Source organism: Sinohyriopsis cumingii, unplaced genomic scaffold (assembly GCF_028554795.1).
Source record: "Sinohyriopsis cumingii isolate HCF-2022 unplaced genomic scaffold, ASM2855479v2 utg001554l, whole genome shotgun sequence".
NCBI classification, from domain to species: domain Eukaryota; kingdom Metazoa; phylum Mollusca; class Bivalvia; order Unionida; family Unionidae; genus Sinohyriopsis; species Sinohyriopsis cumingii.
In genome coordinates, this window is record NW_028316017.1 from 325,567 (window position 1) to 351,509 (window position 25,943).

General features: G+C 42.0%; 1 protein-coding gene across 3 annotated transcripts in view; it reads left to right on the top strand.

The window, feature by feature from the left end:
* The window catches only part of LOC149771950 (uncharacterized), a 42,065-nt gene that overhangs the window by 12,977 nt on the left and 3,145 nt on the right, over positions 1-25,943 (top strand). The window lies entirely within an intron of this gene.

The following is a 25,943-nucleotide window of genomic DNA, read 5'->3' on the forward strand; positions in this document are numbered from 1 at the left end:
TGGCGGTCGTTCTGCTCAACGTCTGACTGACGTCGTTTCCCACTTTAGGTAACACTTCCACACGGCGTACGTAGAGTCTGGCTTCTTGGATTTTGGTTTTGTAATCGTCATCATTAGCCAATAAATGGAAAGCGGTACTGCTCCGATTCAGTCTCAGGCGAACATTCACTCCGTTCAGCAAATATTTCTCTTGCAACCACATGTCCAAATGCAAACGGTCCATCAGTTCTAAACTTTTGTTGGGTCCTTTGATTCTGTCTCTTCGTTCTACAAATCCATCATTGTTTTTTTTGGCTGATGCATCAGTTTCGAATGTTTCAAACTCGCCTGCTTCGTCAGCTTCCCATAGCACACAGGCATTGAGATGAGTGTTCTTGGCGTCTATTCCGTACGTCAAGAGATTTTCCAGGTACGCTCGATAAGGGTAAGTATCCATGCTGCTGCTGACCAGTTTGTTGTTCAAGTACAAGTCCACTCCGCTAAACAAGGAATGCATGAAATTGTTGACGGGAGCTACTGCTTCAGTGTCTATATCACCTCCTGCCTTATCTAGAACTTTGACTTTCAGGTACAAGTAACTGCTATTCAGATCGATGTAATCTTCGGGCTGTTCTTTGATTTCAAACTCGATGGGAGCGGAATCGGCCAATGAGGAAACGGGATGAAATTCCACCCATTGGGATTCTTGCATGGTCATCATGGTGGGGGGCATGGCAAACAGATCCAGTTCCGTCTTGGAACAGGCGCAAGACTCTCGGTGCATCATTTTTTTGTTGCTGTGTCTCAATAATTGAAAACGTCTAAGTCTCGGACGGTTCTTCTTCTTTTCTTGGCCTTTCTCGCTTGAAGTCTGGTGAAAGGGTGTTTTCTTCGTCGTCTCTTTCTGCCTTGTCCTTGCTGAATGCTTGATTCGGTAGCGTGCAGGGCATTTATAGGTGTGTCTCGTCGGCCCAAAATGTCTTTGCCCGTTTGCAGCAAGACATTTTTGCCAGCCCTCGTGAAGGCTTCTTTAGGGTTTTGTTTGTCGATGATGACATTTTGGAGAAATTCTTTGCCTTGCGTCAGTGCCGCATCTTTCAAGGCATGCAATCCGCGTGTCACCATCGGTTTCAACACCGGGGCCACCGAACGAAAGGCCGATTTTAACATGTCTCCTAAACCGTGTCCTCGCTGTCGTGCAACCCCTTGGTACACTGGATACATGACTTACGAGTCGTGAGAGAACCGTTTTCGAAAATGGAGTTTCACCGTGACTTTTCCTTTGGTGAATGGAATATTTTGTCCCAAATCTCCTTTTATAGTAATGTTGACCGTGTCCAAATACGACTTGCTGACAGGCAAATAGTGAGGATGGACAAATTCGCGGTGGACGTGGTAAGTGTTTCCACCTTCCTCGTCAGCGTTCGCGGCAGAATCCACTTTGAAAGGAATGACACGCAGTAACGGCACAGAGGTGTGTCCCACCACGTTATACTCCACCACATCGGAGTACACGAACATCAAATTCAGTCCTTGGTTCAGTTCTACCGGGGTACGAAAATACTTGGCAAAAGTATCGTTGTCAGAAATGACTAGTAATTCGCCTTTTTGTTGTTCTACTATCTTCTTCAGGTTCATGTCACCGCCCAACATGTCAAACAATTCAGGACAAAATAAGAAAGACATGATTTTGAGCCCCTCAGGAAATTTTATCAGGAAGCGACGAGCTGTTTTGTGGTACTCCAGGGTGACACTTTTTTTGACACTTTCCAAAGCTTTCATAAACACACCATTAAACCTGGTGGCTATGGTGTTGACCAAATGTTGACCACTAAAATAATAACCTGGGGGAATGAACAAGTGATAGTCGGTCCAGTTTGGATTTTCTTTGTTACGGATTTTCTTGTCATATTTGCTATGGGTATCCATCCACTGTTGCACTTGCTCGTCATGAACTTGCACCGTAAAAAAATTTTGATTGGGAAGGACATTGAGGACTTGGGTCAGGTGAATCATTTCTACCAAAGCCACTTCCCAATGGGCTTCGTGATCTAAGGGGATGGCTTGAGGTAATTTGGCCGTGTAACAGCACAACGTGTTATTGGGAAACACCTCCATGGAACTGTCACTGGGTAAGGTCAAGTAAAATTGGTTTTGGTGACTCATAATTCCAGAGTTCTGTGGCTGTCCGAGGGGATATTACTGGACGTCAGAGGCGTGTCTCCGCCCAAAATGGGGTTCTGATTGTGGTTGGACTGGTGACTGACACTGGCACTGGACACAAGGTTCCCGGGGTTCCCGTTCGAGGAGAATTTCAGGGAAGGATTAGGAAGCGGGTAACCGATGCAACTGCTCAATAAAATGGTCCACAATTGTTTGTCTCCTTGTTGCAAACTCAAATTGGCGATGGCTGCCCCGATGACACAATACACCACAAAGATTTGGCAGAAAAAGACGATTTGCGTTTTAGGCACACGTTCTCCACACCACACCCACAAGGGTTGTTTTTGTAAATCTTGCACAGAAGAACTAGGTGAAGAAGGAGTGGTCGACGTAGCTGCGTCTGCTGTGTGAAAGGGCATGATGGTCACTTCTTCTTTTTATAGTCGATGACTTGCGAAGCGTCGATCCAAGAATCGAAACTGGGTGGATATCCTTTCCAACGTACTTTGACTTCTTTGACACGTCGTTTGCCCACTTTACGGGTTCTGCGTTCGAGAATGCTTTCGATGTCGTACACGTCGTCTTCTTTTTTGGTGACACGTTGTAACTCGGGTAAATAAAACGTTCCTTTGAGTACTTCTCCGTTCATGTCTTCCAATTTATAGACGGTAGGATGACGACCATGCACTCGTCCAGTGACGCGAAACAATTCGGTCGTCCAGTTAGGTAAGTAACCTTTGTCGAAAGTGCGTTTGGTTTTGCCAATGCGCACCCAATCTCCTACGGTCAACTCTCCACTTTTCTTGGGGACAGCCCTCGTCGGGGACGTACCAAACAGACGCTCAAACACCAGCACTTCGTTGTCGGGAGTCACGTCTTGCGGGGCACGTCCGATGCTTCGATGGTAAGATTGGTAGTACGCTTGCACCAGGTGCGGTAAGATGTCGATATACTTCAGAGTGTGGTGATGCGTAAAATATTTCCACATGCGTTCTTTCAAAGTGCGTTGAAAACGTTCCACGATACTAGCTTTGGTTTCGGGATTCTCGGTGGTAAAAAAATGAATGTCACGTTTCTTTAATTCTTTTTGGAAAGCTTGGTTCAGAAATTCGGTGCCTTTGTCCGTTTGCCATCGAAGAGGGTGACGACCGCTTTGTTTCAACACCCGTTGTAGGGCTCGCACTAACTCGCTGCTCGATTTGGAAGTCAAGGGCACGACCCAGGCAAATTTGGAAAAGACGTCGATGACACAAAACAAATATTTGTAGCCACGATTGTAGCTGGCCAAATGAGAGACATCGGCTAAATCGGCTTGCCATTGATGATCGATGCCTTCCACTCGGGTGCGACTTCTGGCAAACTTGCGTCGAATGGGTTTGTGTAAAGTGTAGGTAGCTTGTTCTTGTAACCATCGTTGCACTTGAGGTAAACGGAGACTTTTCAGTCGAGTTTTGGCAGCACGATACAATTTTTGAACTCCTGCGTAACCTGCAGGATGCGAGGGATCGTAGTAAATGCTGGCTAAGACTTTTTCCATTTTTTGTGTTTGCGTGTTAATAAGGCACCCACTCTTGGAAGAGGCTACTCTTTTTCTCTTGGGGTATTTTCTTGGATTGCAAGGCTTTGCGTGTGCGACCGGCAATAGGTGTCGAAGAGGAGGATGTCTGAACGGGGGATATCGGTTCTTGTTTCACTTCTGTCTTCACTTCTGTCTTCACTTTCTTTTTCTCTTGTGATGAAGAAGGGGTGGCCATCATCTTTTTAATCCATCCAATTCTGGAGGTAGGTGGTGTTGTTAACTTGCGTACTTTTTCTGGTGGAGTTTGAAACCCTTCTTCTTCTTCTTCTTTTCTTTTTCTGTCTTGACCACTGGTACTGGTACTGGTACTGGTGATGGTGCTGGACTTTTCATTAAGGTCTTAAAATCTTTCAGAGTGGGTAGAGCTGTTTCGTCTAAAGCTTTCTGGTGAAAGAGTTGCAGTCGTTGCAAGAGTTGACCGTACTTTTGCGATTTTTCTGTTTCGGACAAATCTTGGCGATCCATCAAGGACTGCAATTCGTGTTGTAACTGGGACATTTCGCTCAAATGGGGATTGGGAGGTAAATGCGGGGTGCGTTGTTCTTGCCACCGATGGTATTCCATCCATCGTTTGTAAGGCACTAAAGCTAGTTTTCGTCCTTCCATGGGGTTGTCAGGGGTCGATTCTGAGATCTTGGGACTTCCGAAGGCCTTTTTATCTTGCTCCCACCAGTCCTCCCAACATGGTTCCCAAGACTCCTTTCAGTATGGGGCCTAACAAGAGAGGCAAAATGCCTCCACGTTGCACTAACATCTTTTTTTGACGAATGGGAATTTTCTTTCGAACCATTTGGCGAAGAACGTGACGATGTTTGCATAAGCATTGTTTCTGGTGTTTGGACAAAGGGATCGTGCCTTTCAAAACGTTCAAACAACATTCGCACACGGTATCGATGACCTCTTTGGAGGCCGTTTGAATGAGTTTTTTTCGTAGGGGTGGAGAAGCTTTGGATAGGACAGATGACAGGTCCCCATGTTTGGCTAAACGTGGTGGCAGTCCTTTCCTTTTCTTTCCTTGGGGTTTTCTGGAGGGTGACATCTTTGAGTCTTTAGGAGCACCAAAAAAAACACTGATACCCTACTCGGTCACAGGCCTTTTTTATACTGGAACGCGTCGCCACTGATTGTCTTTACGGCGTATCAGTTTGAGGACAGGCATGACACGTCGTGCAGGGGTACGTAACGGACTAAATCGAGCCAGTTCTTGCTTGGACAAATCCAGTAAACTTTGTAACATGCCCGATCTTTCATGGACTTTGATTTTGGGAGAAGGTACTTTGTGAGCAGCAGCCACTGCCACTAAATTGGAGGGTCCTGCCACTGGGGAAGTTCTTTTGGGGGTCATCAACGGAGAAGTTCTTGGTGTGATCAACGTCTCCAAGTACTCTTCAGTTCCTGGTGACATCAACGGAGAAGTGGATAAACGTGAGGCTGCCGGAGACGCAGTCACCGCTGTGGCAGGTCGTGGTTTGCGAGTGTAAGGTTGCGTCCTGGCCGAAGTGCCTCTCTTGCGACTAGTTTTCTTCTGTGGACTTTTCTTTTTCTTGGGGCTTCTTTTCTTTTTCCGGGGTGGTGTCTGGTAAGAGGAGGGTCCTGCCACTGGAGAAGTTCTTCTCTTTGGGGACCTGGTCTTTTTCTTTTTCTTCTTGGGGCTTCGTTGGACTTTTGTCTTGGGTATCACTTTGGGGGCATTTGGATCCCATCTTAAGAGTGAGCGAATGATGACACCTCCTAGAGTACCGCTCCCTCCAGGTTTCAAAATGATTTGTTTTTTGGTTTGAGTGTCGATGCGGGGATCGGCCAGTTGGACCAAAGCGACTTTGTTTCGATCGAAAAAGCGTTTGGTTTGATGAGGAATCTGAATGATTCCTTGGAGTATTTGACGTGCCGTCACCGTGAACCATCGTAAGACTTCTTTGAGACTAGCTTCTAAGACACGAGCTCGTGTTTGTGGATCTTTTTCTCGACTGATGCCATACAAGGCACGAATCAATTTGACGGGAAGATGCGACTGAAGGGACGTCATGTTCGCACTGAGAGTGAGACAGACGAAAAAGGGTCTGAGGTTTTTATAGATTTTTTTATGGGGAGTGAAATGAAGTCGAGGACGGAGACGTGTACAGGACAGGCCCTCCGTCTTGGCACCAGTGGTGAAACAAGTGGGTACGAAATCGCAAATCCTCGGGGGTGGTAGGTTTCAAATCGACGAGTAAATAGGCGTGTGGCGTTTGAGTGGCATCGTCGTACGCCTGAGTCAGCCAAGGCGTTCCTAACTGTTTGGCTAAGACTTGCACTTGCGATTTATCTCGAGGGCTTTTAAACAAGACCACGTAATGCGCATTGAGACTGATGGTGCGATGGGCTTTACTTTGTTTAAATAAATTTTGGGTGATGTAAATGACACTGGCATTACGGTGATGCCCTTTGCGCGTGAACCACAATTTAATTTCTTCTTCGTCTTCTCCTAACATGTCGTCGAAAATCACCAAATGGGTTTGACGGGAGTCAGAGACGATGCCGGCGTCTTCTTTAGGAATGCCTTCCACAAACACGATGGAATCGCCTTGACTTTCTCGCAAGAGGCTGTACGCCGATTGCCACTCTTTGTAACACCACACGATCCGTTGAGGGGGCCGATCGATCAAATGATGTTTATGTTCGATCAAACGTTTGACGAATTCGGTTTTGCCTGAACCGCTAGGTCCAGCAATGAGCATGTTAAAGGGATGGCGAAGATACAAAGCCTCCCAACTGGCACGATCTAAGTGTTCGTCGATGACTTTGACAGTAGAGGAAGAGGGAGCAGAGACAGCAGAGGTAGCCATGGTGTGAGAAATGTCACTTGTGACACGAAAAGCAAACAAGACAAGAGTTTATATACTTTTTTCAGAACACGTTTATTTAATGTTTTTTTTCAAACATGAATACGAAAGACAAAAATACATAAAAGCCAAAGGCTTAAGTACAAGGATAAAAGGCACATGATAACTATGAACGTGGAATAAACACAAGTGTCTGTACAACAACATGTTTTGGGTAATGTTCTAACCAGTTCTATAGTAGGGGGTAAGGTCACACAAGTGTCCTCCCGAAAGGGTCTTTCAGGCCTGTCCACGACAGTCCTGTCCTGGGTGACGGGTTCTTCTGGCACCGTCACTAACACGGGTTGAAAAGTAACTTTTTTCCTTGAACAACTCTCGTGCATACTGGGCCACTTCTTGGGTCCAAGCCTCAAAACCCCATTCTTTCCAGGCACGGACATCTGTCCAATGGGGATGTAAGTCACAAGCTACACACACATCGTCATACACGTCTTGGGTAGCTAAAAGTTGACGAATCTTTTTATCCTGTTGAGGTCGAGAAGTATCCAGATGAAACCGCAAGGCTTTGAGCAAAAGGAGTTTTTCGTGACCATTTAAGGCCATTGAGGTGGTAAGTACTGATCGTAAAGAGTCCACAAAGAATCGGCTGGTAAACGAAATCCCAGAAAACAAGTCACTAAGACACACACCACTTGTCGTCCCAAATTGAATGGATACAGTTCTTGTAATAATTGATGGTAATGATCCACGGTTTGAATATGGTCATTGAGTACCTTCCACGGAATCTGTTGAATGATATGTGACATAATCCGTGGCATGGCAACTTGATTTTATAGTGTCTTTGTTTCGGAAGCAATACAGCTCTCGGTAAATCCTTTCTCTCAACTCCTCAGGCAAGCCCGAAATGTTCTCTTGTAAATTATCCATAAGTATATACACTGTTTTTGGAATCGTTGGGTGGTGGCCAATAGCCTCGTTTACCTTTGTGCCTAATGTAATATCCACTCATAATCAGTCTTCTTGTACTTTGGAACATAGCATAATTTAAAAACGGACGAATCACTTTGAGTTTGCGTTTCACTTGTATTTTGATCAGTTCTCGGTAAATGCGTTCTCTCAACTCCACAGGCAAAGCACGAATGTTCTCTAGCAAAGTATCCATGAATAGGTCATACTAAATCCTCTTTGGTCTGACACAAGAAATGTACTCTTTGCACAAACATGGTTTTACTTCAGTGTCGAATTTAAATCGTTGAGTCACTAATTTGCACATTACAATTCGTTCAGAAGTTTCCTCTTTCACCAAGTTGACATTGTGTTTAAGATGTTGGTAATTCGTTAACTCTTCCTCTGGAATTCGATGCAGTACGTTTACAATGATGTAGGTAGAATCGTCCATACCAAACCAATCCTTTTTAAAACTAGAGGATCGTTCATCAATGTCCGTCCGATGGAACACTTTCAATTGAATCAGTCCTTGTATAGCCTTCAGGTACCAGTGGTTCAAACACCGGTGACGTAACGGATGCAATTGTTCTTTACGTTTCACTTGTATTTTAACTAGTTCTCGATAAATGCGTTCTCTCAACTCCACAGGCAAAGCACGAATGTTCTCTTGTAAAGTATCCATGAACAGATTATTATGGTAAGAAGTTACTTCAATGTCTCGGTCCCACTAAGGGTAAGTAATGACAATTCGGTGACCATCGAGCATGTTCTACGTAGGCCGAATCTTGTGGTTCCCAGTGATGAAGTGACACACCGCAACTGAAGCACTTGACTTTATCTCCTTCGCCCAAGTAGAAAAATCCGGCTCTGGCTAATTCTTCGGGGGTCGGTCCTCCCAGATACTTAGGCCATTTTCCTTTGAACGATTGAAGACGATTTTCAAAGTCGCAGTATTCCGACAAACGCACAGGAAACGAATATTCGTTTTTCACAGGTTCGTTTCGATGAGGGTTGGGTGACAGGAACAGGAGTTTGCTCAGGGCTGGATGACATCCGTAGGGGGGTAGACGTGAAGGTGAACATTCCCCTTTAAACCCGGTAAAATGTCTAAGAGGACGAGCGGCATCGCTTTCGCATCCCTCAGGTTTGACACGCACAGCATCACTTTCCATGACAGGGGTAGTGAGAACAAAGTTCCCATGATGCTTTACGGCATCGCTCAGGTCACAACGTACAGCATCGTACCCATCGCAAGGCTCACAATCGCACTCGTCTGCAAACTCCGTTACGCAATTACAATGGTAACCACATGGACAATCGCAGTTTCCTTCCGGACATTTTCCGTCGCAATGCATGGGTCTTATCCATCCAATATTAGTCACACTAGAGGAAGATACAACTTTTTTACAATCCCCAAACTGGAACGATGTCTCTTTCAAAGTATTCATCTTGTTCGCTCGGTCTTGGTAGTCACAATGAACTATCGATCTTGACCATAGCCCCCTTTTTATACTAGTCGCAATGCAGTCTCCAGCTTGTACATCTTTCCTTTTTTACGTTTTTTATGTCTTGTTTCGGAAGGTACCGTCTCTAAGGTACCGTCAACATTGTACCGTAGTGTGATGGGTGGAAAGGCCAAAGAAAGGTAAGGGCAGTGCGGAGACCATCGAGTATGTTCCAGAATAGCTGAATCTTTATAGATACATAGATCCATTCGTAACTTCAGTCCGCAAGCGAAACACTGTACCTCGTATCCCAATCCTGACTCAGGTCCCAAGTAGACAAATCCTGTTCTAGCTAAAACATGCGAAGAAGGTAATCCTTCCCTATCCGTAGGCCATTTCTGAAACGTGTCCAATCGACGGGCACAATCAACAATAGTCAGGTAAGAAGACTGGAAAATGGTAGGGTTTGAACTTGGAGTTCTCATCGGGTTTCTCACTCGATTCTTGCTGTGGCGAAGTCATCTTTCTGGTGGGGTAACTATCCTCTTACAACCAATGTTTTATACCAACGTGTCCATACGGTAAGGTGAAATGATTGGGAAGTCGAACTCGCTTCTGGTACACGATTTGATAAACTTTTTCCAAGGGCCGACTGACGATGTGGTGAGTGGGTAAACGTACAATCTTGTTCGGCTGATAGGTGGTCACTTTAAAGTTTCCATCCTCTCCCGATTGCAAGGCTTCTTTCAATACCCCAAAGTTGACCACTCGACTGGTACGATAATTCAGAGTCAGTCCTTTCACTTTGCACGTCGTGTGCACTTCTCCTTGTTTGTCCCGGTATTCGAAGCCATAATTTTTGGGACCGCCACTGACGAAACTTAGAATCTTGTCGTCGGGATGCTCGTCTGTCCAGGCTCCTAAACGGTCTCCTTCGATGTCAGGGTGCTGTTGACTCGGGTGATGGATGTAAATGCAACTGTCCGTGTCAAAGTACAGGACGCGTTCTTCTAACAGTTCTAAAGCTTCGTACAATTTTAAGCGAGCATGGGCTGTCACGTAAGCCGCAATGATGACATTTCCAAAAGGGTCGTCTTGTACAAAGTCCAGATCTTCTTCGTAATTGACCAAGATTAAATTCTCTCGAACGACGTCCACGTGTTTCATGTATTTGGTTTTGTCGTGAATCATCTGGAAGTAGCGGGAAGGTTCTGTCAAATATTCCGTCTTGGGTAAACACGGTCGTTGTGCCATTTTACCCCACAAGCAATTTAACATCACTTTGGCAAACGATCGCCTGCCTTCGTTTTTCTCGATGTGGTCTAAAGTGATGCCTTCTTGTTCGTAGTATTTCTCTTTGAATTGTATTTGGTCTTCGGGAGTGTGACACCAGGAAGGATAGCCGCTGGCTTCTTGCTTCAGTTTCAAAAAGGCATCAACGTAGTCTGGGAAAATGCCTTTCTGACTGGGGTCACCCTTGTGGTATTGTTGTGTCTTGGGAAAGTGGCAAATTTCGTACACTTCTAACAGTTGGTATCCCATGTCCAGAGCTTTGAACAATTCTACGCTGACCCAGGTTCCCGTCAAGGCCCGTTCTTCCTGGCTGTGATGGCAAGGTTGGTCTTGGTTGTACGTTTCGGCACAAGTACGGCACAAGGGAAACATCAGTTTGCCTTGACGATGGTGAGGTAAGACGGGATGGTATAGGTTCGTGGGAGGCAAAACTTTACACTTGATTAAGCCTTCGTATTGTCGAATGTTTTTCAGGTCGATGTGTTCCGTCAGCAATTGCGGGTGCCCTACAGGAAAGCGACAATATTTGCACACGTAGGGATACAGCGAACACACGTCCAAGTATTTGATTTCTTCTCCTTTCTCTTCGTCGGCTTGGTACAGCAAACAGGTGGCATTGGTCCTTCCTCCGTACAAACTATCCCTCGGGTTCAGCGGGTCCATGAACTGGTAACTTTCCACGAGGCGTTTAAACTCGGGATCGGTTTTCATACGGTGATCGTACTCGTGTTCCCACATTTCCACCACTTGGTATACTTGCTGTTCTAACTTTAGGCGACGCTGACAAGTGTCCTGGTACAAGTCTTCCATGGTTCGTTGCAAAAACTGATTTTTGGTGCCACGGTCAGGGTAACAGACGGGACATCCGTGAAATAAGCAACCGTTAAACTCGTACACGATCTTGGGGTTTTCTAAGTCCCAGCCATCGACCGAATACGTTCCGATGGTCTTTTCGCCCCCTCCGTTGCGGGCATGCTGAATCCACTTGTCTTCCTTGTCGCACAAGTAATGTAACCAACGTAGGGCTTTGACCGAGTATTGACGTTTGACATAGTGGGTCGTTTGAGGACTGATGACAGCCACGGTGTTTTCAGGCATGAATCGTTGGCGGTACACTAAGGAACACGCTTTGGCAATGGTGCAAGCTTCTTTCAAAGGATCGACCCCTCCGTGTTCCATGAACAGTTCTCGAAATTTTCCACAGCAACGTCGTAAAATGTCCACGTCGGAACGACAATACTTTAGCATTTCTTCCTGAAAGTCGAAAGGGTCCGAGGCGTGAGCCTGGTACCAAGCGTAGAAAGCTTCTCGTTGTTCGGTACGCATGTTGTCGGGGTCGTAATAGTGAGCCTCAGGTAAATGGGGTAGAACGGTGTGTTGATTGGCTTCCGTATTGAAAACGTTTGGAAAGTACCCTTTAGCCATTTCTGTCATTCCAAACGTTTTAGGCATTCGACTCAAAGGCATGGCCAAATAGCTCATCGAATCTTTAAACTGTACTTGTCCCACTTGCATGAAAATGATTTTGGCTCCGTTCAAAGTCACTTTAGGACGCTCGGTGCCTTGTTCCGTATAGTACCTCAAAAGAAACTGTCCATCGTATCCGGAGAAATTGTGAGCCATCACCGTGGCATGACGATGACAATCTCCGTAACGTTCGATGTCCTCTTGGCTCCACGTCTTGTCGACGGGGTCTAAGACCCATTGGGCAAAATCGGCTAACGTGTTCGGCCCCCGAAAGATTTTTTCACGCCCTCCGGGAATCTTGCTGCAGTGAGGGCAATGACTGAAGATAGGTTCTTGAATGCACTTCTCGCACGCTCGATGAGCCACGCAGAAATTAGGAATGTGAATGCCGGTCTCTTGCATGCATTCGAAATCGAAAAAGATGAAATTGCCTTTCTTCTTGTGACCGTCCTCTTTCTCTGGTGGGGGTTGGTATTTTTGCACGTAGCATTGGTGTTCCAAGTCCACGATGTGGTGACAAATGTGACATTTTTTCTTTCCTGAACATACGTGTGCCTTGGTATTATTGGTACGTATGACTTGTTCACACGTAGGGCACAATCTCAGGAGTTGACAAGCACATTTCTTCTGTGAACCTTGCGTTTTCAGATGTTGTTGGTAACAGGTAGGGCTGACAAACGTGCGCAGACAAGTTGAACAAGGCACTGGTTCTTCGCTCAGACAGGGTGAAGAGGCCAAACATCCTGAGCATTTCGATCCACAATGCTTGTGTTGCTCTCGATTATTATAACCATGGTCACATTTCTCACAGTAATAACCGTATCCCAGGAATCCGGTGATACTGGTAATGGTATCGAAATGGTCATCGTGATGATAAACATGAATGTATTTTCCGTCCTTAAAATCTTGCCCTCGAAACAACAGAGGCCCGCGCACTTCTTGAGAGTGCACTTTCAAGGTGTATCGTGGAGCTAGGGCATCTTGCAATTTTTGCATCTCAGGAATGCCACAGGGTGTGTCTTTGGACATGCCAGCTTGTCGTAACAGGAGTTCTGCTTCACTTCGTTGTTTGGCTCGGTCCGATTGTCGAATGTTCTCCCAGTCTCTTTTCCATTCTGCCGTGTCGTTCTTGTTGGCATAGGTTCGTCCCACCACGATGGCACGGGCTAAACACATCTGGTCATGAGGATTGTGAATTTGGACAAGGCTACGCTTAATACTGCGAAGGTCGTTCACCAATAACATCTTTTTGCGTCCGGTCCCTTGAGGAGGAGAGACGTGGGTCATGTCCAATGTGGCTTTTCCATCGGTGATGTCAAACTGGTCATTAGATTGTTGCACGTGTTGAATCTTGTCCATGACTTTGGAAGCGGTCAATTCTGCAGGGGTGCTAAACTCGATCCAAACAGGGGATTTCAAACCGTCGTGTTGTATGGAAAGTCTCAAGCGATCGTCTTCTTTGGGTTGACATTGTTGCTTGAGTGAAGTGAGCAGAGAATCCCACACTCCGGTGATGAACCCTTCTGCTTTCTCTAACGGTACTTCGGACTTGAAATCTTTAAACTTCACCGTGTATTTGTAAGCCGTGGTTCTAAATTTTCTAGAGGAACGCTTTTCCGTCTCTCGAATGGAATAGTATTTTTCAGGGTTGACTAAGGATGGTGAACTTGGTTTAGAGGTTTCAAATTCTGGTTCACTCATGTCCTCTTCAAAATCACTGGCATGAATTTGTGCCAAGATTTCAGCCCTGGTTCGAGGCGATAGATCACGTTTCTGCCTGTTACTTTCTTCTTCTTCTTCTTTCTTCTCGAATGAATTAGATCGTTTCATCTTGAAAGCAAAAAGTCAAATGACTCAAGTTCAAACACCATGAGCTTCTTTATAGTCATAGCAAACCAGCGTATATAAAAGGGCGTGTGTCTTATCCTTTCACTATTCATTTCACTCTCAAGCCGAGCACAAAGATGGAAGAGACTAACCAGATGGAACGTTTCGTCAGAGCTTTGCGAGGGGTCATTAGAAAATTCTCTTCAGACCAGCCTACGGACTACTCTCCTTCCTTTCGAGATAAAAGTCAAGATACTTGCTATATCTGTCAGAAGAAAGGGCATTGGTCTTCAGAGTGTCCAGACCGTCAAAAAAGAACAAAAACAGGGACTAAAAAAGACAAAAGTCAAGATACCTGTTATTATTGTAAAAAAAAGGACATTGGTCTCCAGATTGCCCAAAAAAGAAACAAGAGGAGTCAGAAGAAAAGAGGGATTCTTCAGAAGAAAAGAGGGATTCTTCGGAAGAAGAGAGGGATTCTTCAGAGGAAGAAAAAAGACAATTCTATTTACAAGAGGCAAAGAAACAGGAGAAGAAAAGAAGAAGGGAAGAAAATGAGGAAAAGACGGTGAAGAAATTCAAAAAACAGAGAGACTAAACAAGGAGAAAGAAGAAGTCAATGAACTTTTTATTAAAGTGTTGTGTTGTGAATTGTGAATTGGATTGTAAAAAAAAATGGATAAAAGAATAAATTAATGATATAAGGTAAGAGTCTTTTAGTTTTGATTTTAAAATAAGAAGCTACACTCACGCACTCATACACAGACACGTACTATAAGGTAAAATGGGTGGGGTTTATTTTTGAGTTATTGGCAAATTGAAATTGTATTTCTTTTCGAGAAATGTGGGTGGCCCTGAAAAGGGCCTTTTTCTCTTTATGATGTAGGGGTGAGTTTAAGCAATCAACTTTAACTGCCTTATGCCTTTGCCACGGCCAAGGCCTACTTCTGGACTGCGTAATGTTGATGATGATGATAATGATTGGGTTGAAATCACTAAGGGTGGTACGGTAGGCTTAGTCACAGGGTTGACGTGTTTAGCTCGGGAAGGTCGTATTCTCTTCGGTCGTGATAAAGAAGTCTGATACATTTGTTTGAGACTTCTTAACTCCACTAAAATGTCCAACAGTACCGTGACCGTTTGATTTTCACCCTCTTGTTTCTTTGCTGTTACTTCTTCTTGCTGTTGTTGCTGTTGTTTTTTTCTTACCTCTTCTTCTTGTTGCTGTTGCTGTAGGAGAAAAGCCTGTTCCGCTTCCTTTTGTCGTTGTATAAATTTCTCCAATTCTTCTTTCTGTCTCTGTCTAAAATTCTCCACTTGCGGTAATGAAGAAGGTAACGAAGGTTCCGGAACAAATTCTTGCGAGGAGAGAAAATCCACAAAATCCCAATTCACCTCTTCTGAAAGTAAGTCCGGGTTCCCTTGGGCGGTCTCCGCTGCTGGTGCACCCCATTGGATCGCTTTCTGAGTTTCCGTCATGTTGAATCACTGTCGCATAGATTGACTGCACACAAGCGCTAGCAGATCTATATTGACTACGTGACGTCACAGACTGCTCTCTTCGGATTGGATGCGGCTGGCTGAATTTTGTAACGCGTGTTCGGATTGGTGAATGAACTCAATCCGTTTCAATCCTACCTGTACCTATAAATAAGCGCAGTTCAGTGCATTGATTCACCTGTTTCTAGTAGCCTCAAGATGTGGACCGACGTTCAATCTTCAACCCTTGTGTCAACAATGATGTTCAGAACGGACATGCTCATGTATGTCCGGTCCAAGTGGACTGTTGTTGATATGACAGATACAAGTCTATGGATGAGGAGAGTTTATATAGAAAGACAAGGATGTCTCAAGAGGGTACTTGTGTATGGACCGGCAGTTAGAAGGAGTTTAAGAAGAAGAAGATGTAACAGATGCCATCTATGTTAATATTAATATTAACATAAACCCAAAGGCCCTTTTCAGGGCCAGCCATATTTCTCGAAAAGAGATAGCCTTTCCATTGCCTACCCTTTTTTTTATTTTATTTTTATTTTTTTTTTTTTTAAAAATAGAGACCCTCCCTGTTTCAATTTTACATAGACCCTATACAGTCCCAGGGGTTTTTGGCCATGTTAAATTTACATAGACCCTATATTGTCCCAGGGTTTTTGTCCATGTTAATTCCCATAGACCCTATATTGTCCCACGATTTTTCTCCATGTTAAATTTACATAGACCCTATATTGTCCCAAGGGTATTTTTAATGATAAGTCCCATAGACCCTATAATATCCCCCTTCACTACTCTTGATGCTCTGATTCGTGTATGTTAGTCCTATGCCTTACAAACACATAAGGTCACTGTAACCTAGTTTATAAGTTGTATATTGAGATGATACTCTGTTAGGCACGATCCTCTCGGGCAAGATGAGAAATAACACGTTCTAAAAGCCCATAGATTTAATCTTAGTGATCGATCTGGGGTTAAAATTGGTACATGCGGATTGTAAAAAGGGAAGTGCGTGTTAGAAAATGTCCAGAGTTTTAACACTATGAAATAGTATGTGCTATAACGTCAATTAACAATAAGCCTCCACTTTGACCCTATCAAACATTTTGAAATGGTTATGAATGGAATCATGAGGGAATCTAACATTAGTCGATACGTTTAACTTCGTAGTGCAGTCTGGGTTAAACATGGAAAAATCATATTTTAAAATGTCTTAAGATTTAACATTATGGTGCAATCAGAATGAGAAATCGTATCTTAAACACGAATGGCCTCACTAGGAACAATGGCAAAATGAACTATTAAGTCTAATGACAGTGCAAAATCCCAATAGCTAGAAGGTTATATCGTGTCGTCTTTGATCTTCTGAGCACATATCGGGTTTGAACTTAAACGACATACCGATGATTACATCGACCTGAATAACAGTTGCGTGAACCTAAAGTAACAGTTCTCATAACGGTCAACATTAACCAAGAAGCCAGTGGCATAGCATCTCCCGTCAACAATTTTACGCATTCGTTGTTCAGAATAGAGGATTTATACTTGAAAAGCAAACCGGCTTTCAACAGCATGGACACGTACCCTTACCAAGCTTATTCGGAATATCTCGTCGCACGCAAAAGTAGCCAAGAGCACACAGCAGGATGCATTACCCGTGTGAAAACCTGACTCGTATGATGCGTTCAACGACTCACTGTTGACTAAAGTTGACAATCCTTACAATATTGGATTTATAGACCGTCAAATAAAAATAAAAAATGAGAATGAATCTAAGTAGTACCGTGTTCCATTTGGTGGAGTACAAAAAGAACAGTGAAGAAACCAGGTGCTACGTATGACGTGTGGAGGTCTTACCTAACGTAGGCAACCATATAAATCAAACAGTGGCCATGAAAACACCCACGTATCTTTTACGACGAATGGAAGTGGCACCTTTTACCATTACCTCTGGACTCTGATCCAAAATCGAAGGTCACTTTTCAAAAGTTACCTACCTAAACGTTTGTTTATTGGCACGTCACCGATTCGGTTCTAGAGGAGCTTTTCGAGTTCCAGCATTTCAAAGTATCAAAGACAGAAGTCATTCGAGATAGCCATACGTTGTGTAGGTTACCTTTTGAAGCTAAATGTGCACAGAAATAATACTCGATATCATAACTAACTCTGCTTGAAGCCGTATGACAATTAGGAATTAATAGTACCCATATCGTTTCGTACGACAATTATTCAGGAGAATGTGGCATGTGGGGATTACATTCCACTCAAGACCAAAACAGTGCAGAAATATTTCCACCCTATACAGTTAAGCCAACTTCGTGTGGAATTTCAGTTTGCACGGGGTCTCTCATGTATTATAGTTTCGAGGTATATTTGTCAATGGATGATCACTTTTCCTCTTTTCTATTATTTCACAATGTGTGTGATTATATGTTTGCTTGTACATTAGTTGTAGGATTTAGAGTCTCAATATTTAATTTCTTTAAGAGGCCATACTGGCTTACACATGTTTAACTTAAGACATTTTTACCAACACATTTTCCAATTTGATTCCCTACGGTATGTTTTCAATACTAACATCCGGCGTATTAATAATTCTCGTTTGATACCCACGTGCCATTATTATATTAATTACCCCTTGTGCCTCCAAGTACCATTTTAATATTAAATTCACCTTATGCTCAAAAGTGCCATTATGATGTCAATGTTCATTTGTACTCATGTTAAACCATTTGATAATTTCCATAAGTGTAACATCAGGTAAGGTTAAATCTCGTTAAATTTTAAATCACCAATTTGTGATCATGTTAAACCATTTGATAATTTCCATAAGTGTAACATCAGGTAAGGTTAAATCTCGTTAAATTTTAAATCACCAATTTGTGAAATTCCCGTTAGAGGCCAGAGACATCTTAAATTCCCACTGAGGCCTAAATGTCATTTTATACGCCTTATCGCGTTCGACTATGTTACTACATGGGAATGTCACTCTAGACTCAATCTCAATGTAATATTAGAAAGCCATTGTGTGAGTTAATAGCGTCTAGCCGTAATTCTATGGCGAGAGAGAGAGAGAAAATACTTTCAAGAAACAAACTCAGCACCATGTTCCAAAATCAAAACTTGCCTTAGAAATAAGTGCCGCTCACGTAAATGTCAATAAACGAAGAGGAATCATTAGGGCGAGTCCTTCCCCCTTTACATGAAAGCACCAAGTCTTAGTTATCTGCTATCTAGAATAAAATATCTAATATCCAACATATTATTTTCTATCCATTACTTAGTACATAATAACCATCACTAGTTTATATATTACCCAATAGTGATTTCTGTCCTTCGAGAAGAACCCACACACTATCACGCATAAGAGGGTAGGGTACAAATACAAATACTATACGTGCATACTCAAAAACATACTATCACGCGCTAAATGAGAGAAAAGTTGTATACGCACTATACGAAGATGCAAACTATTGCATTCATTCGTTAGTATTTTTGTCTTCAGTGAAAGCAAATCCTTACATGTTATGTCCTCCTGGGTTAGTGTCTTACCAAATTCCTCGACGTTTATAATCTTCAGTCTCTATAGTACCCTACCCTCACCTTTCAAACGAAGCAGCAATCAACTTCGATATTCTCACAATGCCTATCATTATGCCAGTTCAGTAAAAGAAGAAATAGAAGTAGTCCTAGATTGGTTTGTTTCGAAACAAAGGTATTATCTACAATGGATATATATGTTTTTCACAGGATGAGCCTGTTTGTAACAATGCATAATGCTTTTATTGTAGGTAGAAAATGTGAGTTTCGTTTCTCAGCGCTCTAACTTAAAGGTCGTATATTGTTTTGCTTTATAAATACATGGACATAAATGTAAATCTGAATGATTTTCATAAGATGGTTCTTTGTGTGTTTGGGAGAGAGGAAAATAAAAATATAAATCGAAATTTTTCAGGATTATTTGCACCTGATTATGTACCCCTATCCATAAAGAGAAAAAAAGTACAGATACATTAATGACTTAAGTAGTATCACTCTTGTTAAATCTTATATATCCATGCAAACATTATATAAGCTGACAATGTCAATGCCACGGACGGTACCAATATCTATTTGTCAACACGTGTATCATGTAGTTGCTCAGTAACTCAAGTTTTCTTAGGGACAGAAAGGAAATCGAAGCCTGTTTGACAACGTTGATATTGACATGAGACGTTTTGGACTTGCCAGGTGTAGCTACAATTATGCGAAATCGCCGGCTCGTTTATTATGTTTCTGAGGATACAAACAATCAACAGATAATATCCTGTATATATTGCATCCGTTTACGCAGCCTGCTTTCGCTTGCCAGAGCCAGTGTTGGCGGCGCCTTATACAGGTTCCAAACCTGAATTACAACTTTGTATTTTTCCAGCGTGAAGGATATTTTTTGGAGTCTCATTGTTGCTTTTTGTGTGCGATTCCACTCTGCCATATATTCTGGTTTTGTAGAATTATCTTCAAAAATATTTAGGGAGCCAATCATAGCGTCCTGTTATACGGAAAACAACCCCAACGAGATGCAATTTGGCGTAAATGTGGTACCGCTAGTAAAGTTGAGTTGAAAAATCTGACAATATAGATCTCGAACGCATGAAAGTCTCAATATAAAGCAACATTCAGTAAATTGCATTGCAAATAAGTAGCCAATGAGTTGTTTGCGTACCAAAACACCTGTTTGCGGCTTTTGAAAATATGGCGCAGGTAAAACCCGGACATCCCAGTAATGTGATCATATTTGACAAATTCAGAGTGTGCGAAGTTTCTTTGCGGTTAAAGGCTCATCTGAAACCATATCACAAGCTGCAGTCGTACAGGGATCGGCATCAAACGTCGACCCGAACCTACAGATTTCCCAGCACAACTTCACTACCATGTACTTCATTTATTAGTTTTCGTTTTTATGCTTAACCTGTACAGACAATCCAATATCGACATGCATTGTCATGCACGTGCAACCGATACTCACGTCTGTTGTTATAGATGCATTGATGTAACTATCTCAGAAAAACACATTTTCGTTGGCGGATTCAGGTAGCCCAATCAGGGTCAAGGATGCGCTTGCAGAAAGCATGCAGTCTGTTCAAACTTCAAGTTCTTTTCATAAACTCGCAATTAATCAGCCCAATTTAAAATAATCGAATATCACGACGTTATTGTTGATGGTTGCAAAAACAGGCTTGCGAAAGTAAAGAGTGCGAAAATAGATGAATGTGGGCTCATACTGAAAATTTCTGATGAAATATTAACTGGATATTTCCCCTTGTTTGTTACACAAACACAGCTTAATCAGCTCAGTGTGGTCGATAAAAAGAACGACGTGGTAGCATTAACGTTGCCAATTTCAGATGTGACACAAATGCAAAATAGTGGCAAAATATTTCCATTCCTCGTAACCAAAGCGACATCAGATCCCTTGGCTGCCAAGCGGTTGCCGTCGGAACTATAGTGGATGACTCGTAAAAAAGGTCATGGAGACATATATCGTTCAGAGGCCGCATAGAAAATGAAAAGGTCTTGGGCTAGCTGGGATGATGCGCAAAATAGCCGCAGACCAAGGTCTTCCACTGTCCGGTACGATTCGAAAAAGACTCCTTAGTCAAAGTCTTTGGTTATGGCCTCGCTTTTGACAGATACAAAAGCGCGTCCCTTGATCAGTGTAACAGAATAAGGCAAGAAATAACTTGGTTTCGTCTTAGAACGATTTGATCATTTTCATCGTACCTGCGTACAACGTTACCTAGTGTGGATAATTGTTTTTCTTGGTAAGCGACTGAACTAGCATGTATCTCGGCGTAGATCGCTTGCGGCGAAAGACACTAAAAGCACGGTATGCACGGGTATTCAACCATTACCAGTACTCACTCTCCTGTAGATTTAAGGCAAGTTTGTTTTCTAACTGACACACTGGTTGTTGAATCTTGTCAAGGAGTGAACGTTCTCCATTTTCGTCCTCCAGCCATAGGGCTGTTTGTACCTGTCGATACCTGTCTGTACGTATGTCTATAGGTATATCTGTGCGAATGGTGGATCCATGAAAGGTGGGCGTGGCCAAAACAAGTGTGCCAACCCAGTTTAGGAGAACTATGTGCTGTCTGTGCGTATGTGTGTGCGGGTATATCAGGCTATCTGTCTGGCCGTCTGTGTGTCTATATGGATATGGAAGATGATGTAACCTTCAAGGCCATACGAAGACGAAACCGCTAATTTGTAAACTTGTGCGCATGGTGGATCCATGAAAGGTGTGTGCGACCAATACAAGTGTGGGCCAACCCAAGAATTCGGGAGAACTGTGTGGTTTGTCAGTGGAGACATTTGCAAGTTTTTACAAATATTTATGAATCGTACGACTGTACAAATGATTGAGTCATGTTTGTTTCAATTGATTGGTGTTTCAATTGAGTACAGTTGGGTCATTTTGATTTACACGAGATTATTTGGATCTTATTTCCATTCCGTGAGATTATCTGAATTTCACTTTCATTACATGAAATTATGAGTATGTAAATCTTACTTTCATAACAGGAGATTATTTGAATCTTATTTTCATTACGTGAGATTATACGATTCTTACCTGCATACATTTGAACATATGAATCACTTTGTTTTCCTATTTGTAAACGTTTTGATAAAGTAATTGAATGAGACGTATGTTTAGAGCGTGAAAGAATCACTGTATTTGTAGTGTATATATTTTTTATTAATTCATATCATAAACTTCCATTTTTCATCACACTGTGTTGTGTTGTCATTTGATCCAAGTATCAATTCAGGTATATCCTGTTACAACCAGTTTTGATTTACTCGCTATGATAGTCAGGCAAGCATTTCCGTAGCGTCGTTGAGCAATTAAACAGATTTGCCAACAAAGCCTATGTTATTGACGCGAGAAATCTGGTTCTTGTTGGCCTTGTTTCAACCGAACTTAATGATGTTCGCAATCAAACTGGTTAACTACAAACGTCCAACGTGAACATCAACGACATCGTTTTAAGCTTCCAGGAGCCATCTCGATACAAGTGGCCGAATTAAATGAAATCTGGGGAACCGGAGACTATGGTGTGTCGGTTATCAATATCAAAGACCGCGGACTTTAACGCAGATCAGGAGCTATCAGCACTATCCCGAATAATACGCGTTGTAACTTCATGAAGCCAGGTTCAGGGAACATTAGCCAGCAAAACAGAGGAAAAACCTGACCTGACCTATTAAATTTACCAAATGATCGACTTGTTTTTTCGTTCCCTTGAAAATGGCTTTAGTAGCCTAAATGTCACGATTTAATGGTGCACGAATGTGGATCATGCTTGTTTATCTTAACTGGAACTAAATGATGATGGTGTAGAATGACAATGTTGTTTAATAATAATAATAATAATAATAATGAGGACTTTGTATAGCACCTAATCTTTAGAAGCTCTAAGCGCTTTACAACATTAGACAACACCTATAAGATAAAAAACATATAATGATATGATCACAATAACAAACACCATGAAATTAGAAAACATAAAAAACATGCTGAGAATATTTAAGGTAGGAAACCGTTTTAGGTCTTTAAGTTTGTTCTTGCAGTCGTAATAAGTGAGTTTTGAGAGCACTCTTGACCACCGGCATCTTAAGTTCTCGCCACCATTATCACTTATTGAAAAAAATGGGCAATATTGTTTACCAGATTCACGCATATACATGATCAACGTCGTTAGTATGAAGACATAAAATTCATTTCGAATGACTCGACATTTGTCCTGGACGGTACTTAACCATTTTTTGCGCTTATGATTAAGATTTATAACTACATTTATGTGAGGGAATTGTTTCACATCCGCGAGATGACGTTGTTACAGAATTACGGACGGGGTGGTGGATAAACTAATAGGGGACAGTAGTCTTGAAAGTGATTGTGCTCCACTTGTTGACCAATATCAGCATAGAATGGTGTTTTTGACCCTCATATACACTTAAATACAATCAGTGGAAGGGTCAGAAAGAAATGTACTGATGAGACCACTATAATGTGTCATTACCAAGTCTAATCGGCTTAGAATCTTCGCATTTGCGCACACAAACGCTAAGCAGAGCAATGCGCCACGGTTGGTCGTGAATTCCCCCCTAAAACATTTTACAAAAGGTATGCCGAAAAGGTATTACATTGGCCAAGAAAGGAAAGGCCTTCTCAACTAATGTTCAAAAACAAACGCACTTGTCCCCGTATCGATTCTGGGAGGAAACGATTAATAGGGACAAAAAGCATAGGTAAAGTCATTATTGATTAATTTGAATGTAGTGCCAAACCCACGGAACGCACAAACAGATATTTAATATGACTCAAGACGTTATTTTCTACGATTGCTTGGCCGTTGTATCAATGAAGAAAAATAATTTGTAGGAAGTGTTCGTTACTTTCACCCGGACAAGTTTAGCCTATAGACCAATTACACTTAACGATGACAGCATCAGTAAAAGACCTGTGATGGATTATTACAGTTGCACGCAAAAATTCAATCGTAACATATCAACATTTGCGAGATGCAATCATCAAGAAAACCGTTTCACTCGCAAAATACAAACACGTGCACGTTACTGTAGAGTCGTGGAATCGCAGCCGAGACCGCAGTTGACCTTGATATTGCGGGAATAAAGATCATGGCAACTATTAAAGGCAAATTGTTGTCGAAGAAAAATCGATTGCAATTTGTGTGACTGGCGGTGCTGAAAAAAGTAGTCACAACACATTTGCCAAGCAGTATTAGGTGGCCATCGAAGAAAAACATATAACTTTGACGGAGTTTCAAACAGTACTGGAATAATGGACAAATTTTGACGACTTCGCGCACAAATATGAAAACCAAAACAGGCAGCTGATTTGCGAACAATAAATATCGAGTAAAAACCTTTAGTTGTCGGCGCTGTTAATATATGCAACTATTTGTCTACGACATCAGTCACAATAATCATCTAACCACAAAATAGTGGGTACCCGGGTAACGTTCGCTTGGGGTCCTGCACGGGAACCACAAGAATAAAAGCATTCTCAGTCGGAAAAACTCATGGTATTATATAAGAGATGTTCATGTTAGGGAACTGCTTGAAGATGTTATGTGAACATAAATATTGGTCTTCTTCAGGAAATGTAGCTTTTTCAACAAATTTGAGTTATGTTTTAAGTGTATTTTACATGTGAGTTTTTTTTTATCTGATTAATAGCTTTTCTCTTTAAAAGTCGGTCAAAAATGCATATTACAGAATTAAAAGAAACGCATATTTGTATTCCCTGTTCCAAACAGTGACAACTGCATGATTATCAAGAGTGTAAATATGTAATCTCGCTGGAGCTATAAACCGTCACTGATTTACACAGATAAGAGCTCAATCACTTCAACTCAGATATGGCAGTTCTCATCAGAGTTTGAATAAGGGATGCCTGGCAGCCTAATATTCATATATTTATCAATTGAAAATTTTATTTTACTAGAAGCACGGATGAAATTTATTACGTGATGTGATCTTTTCTCGGGTTAGTGAGTGTAGTTCTATATGCTAAGACCCGTGTGTGTGTGTGTGTGATTTGGATTTTTAACGTAGCTTTAACAATTTTTCAGTCATATCGCTACGATGTCTGCAATGTGGCAGTTTATAGTGATGTCAAGCAGGTATAACGGTACCAACTGCGCAGGTCCAGATGGGCGGGGCTTAAGGTGTAGAAAGATTGCATTCAGAAATAAAGAACAACACTAGCTGTGATTGGTGCATTATGAAAGAGTTGTACTTTCTGTTTGGCTTAAAAAAAGTTGTGCCTCTTGGCAACATGTGAGATTATGTTAATTCCTATCTAGATCATATTTTGCATTTTTTATGATTTTTTAAACTGTGGTACACATATTTGAAACTGTGTCTGTTGTGACTAGATAACTCTTACCCATGTCTAGTTCCAGCAGAGTTATCTCTCTTAAATGCAATGGAGTTCCTGGTTTTGTCCTTGTCAAATTAACAATCTAGCATTGTTCTCTATCACAGTGTGTGACGTGCATGCTGAGGTAGGATAGAAAGTGTATTTATTTCACAAAACATTAGCATTGAGGTATATGGAAAAACAATTGGTACCGTGATAACAGCACTGGGGCATCATGCCGCAGACATGTAGTATGATGTCCCACCCAGTCACATTAGCCTGACACCATGCCGAGCAGTCCTAACACTAACCTCTTAATGCTGAACGACAAGCCAGGCAGCTATTAATACCATCTTTATAAGTCTTTGGTATGACTCGGCCGGGGATCGAACACACGTCTTATCGCGTCGTAAGATCCTATTGCAAACGTTTAGTATGTACGGACAATATTGTTTATGTAGTATAATGCAGAGCCATATATTTTATCCGGATATTGCAAAAGCATCTCTTTCCGAAAACAAAGTAAGATAAACATATAAGAAACTAACGGGCCTAATAATCAAACAGTGAGTTCTTCTGTGGACAATAACCTCGAAAAAAGAAAAGCAAGCTTTGGAAACCACTTTCCACATTAATGCAAACTCCAACAAAAGAACAAGTGTAATCTAGAAGTTTTGCTTTACATTAGATTGTGTCTTCCTTTTTCCAAATTGGACCCTCGGTTTGTATGTCTTACACATTGGTATTTCACAGTATATTTACAAACAAAAGATTATTAGACATTTAAAAGTTTCAATTGTCAGTTCGGTCACTGACATCTTCACCTTGGCAGAACAATGATTTCATATATATGTTTCAGGTCTACCTTCTACATTATCGGTTTTAGTATACAAAAACATGAAATAAATAGATTATCAACTTAGTCATATATCTCTTACTGTATTGTAACTGGGGGACTTACTTTGTTACGTGTGACGATACTGATGTATGCCTTTACT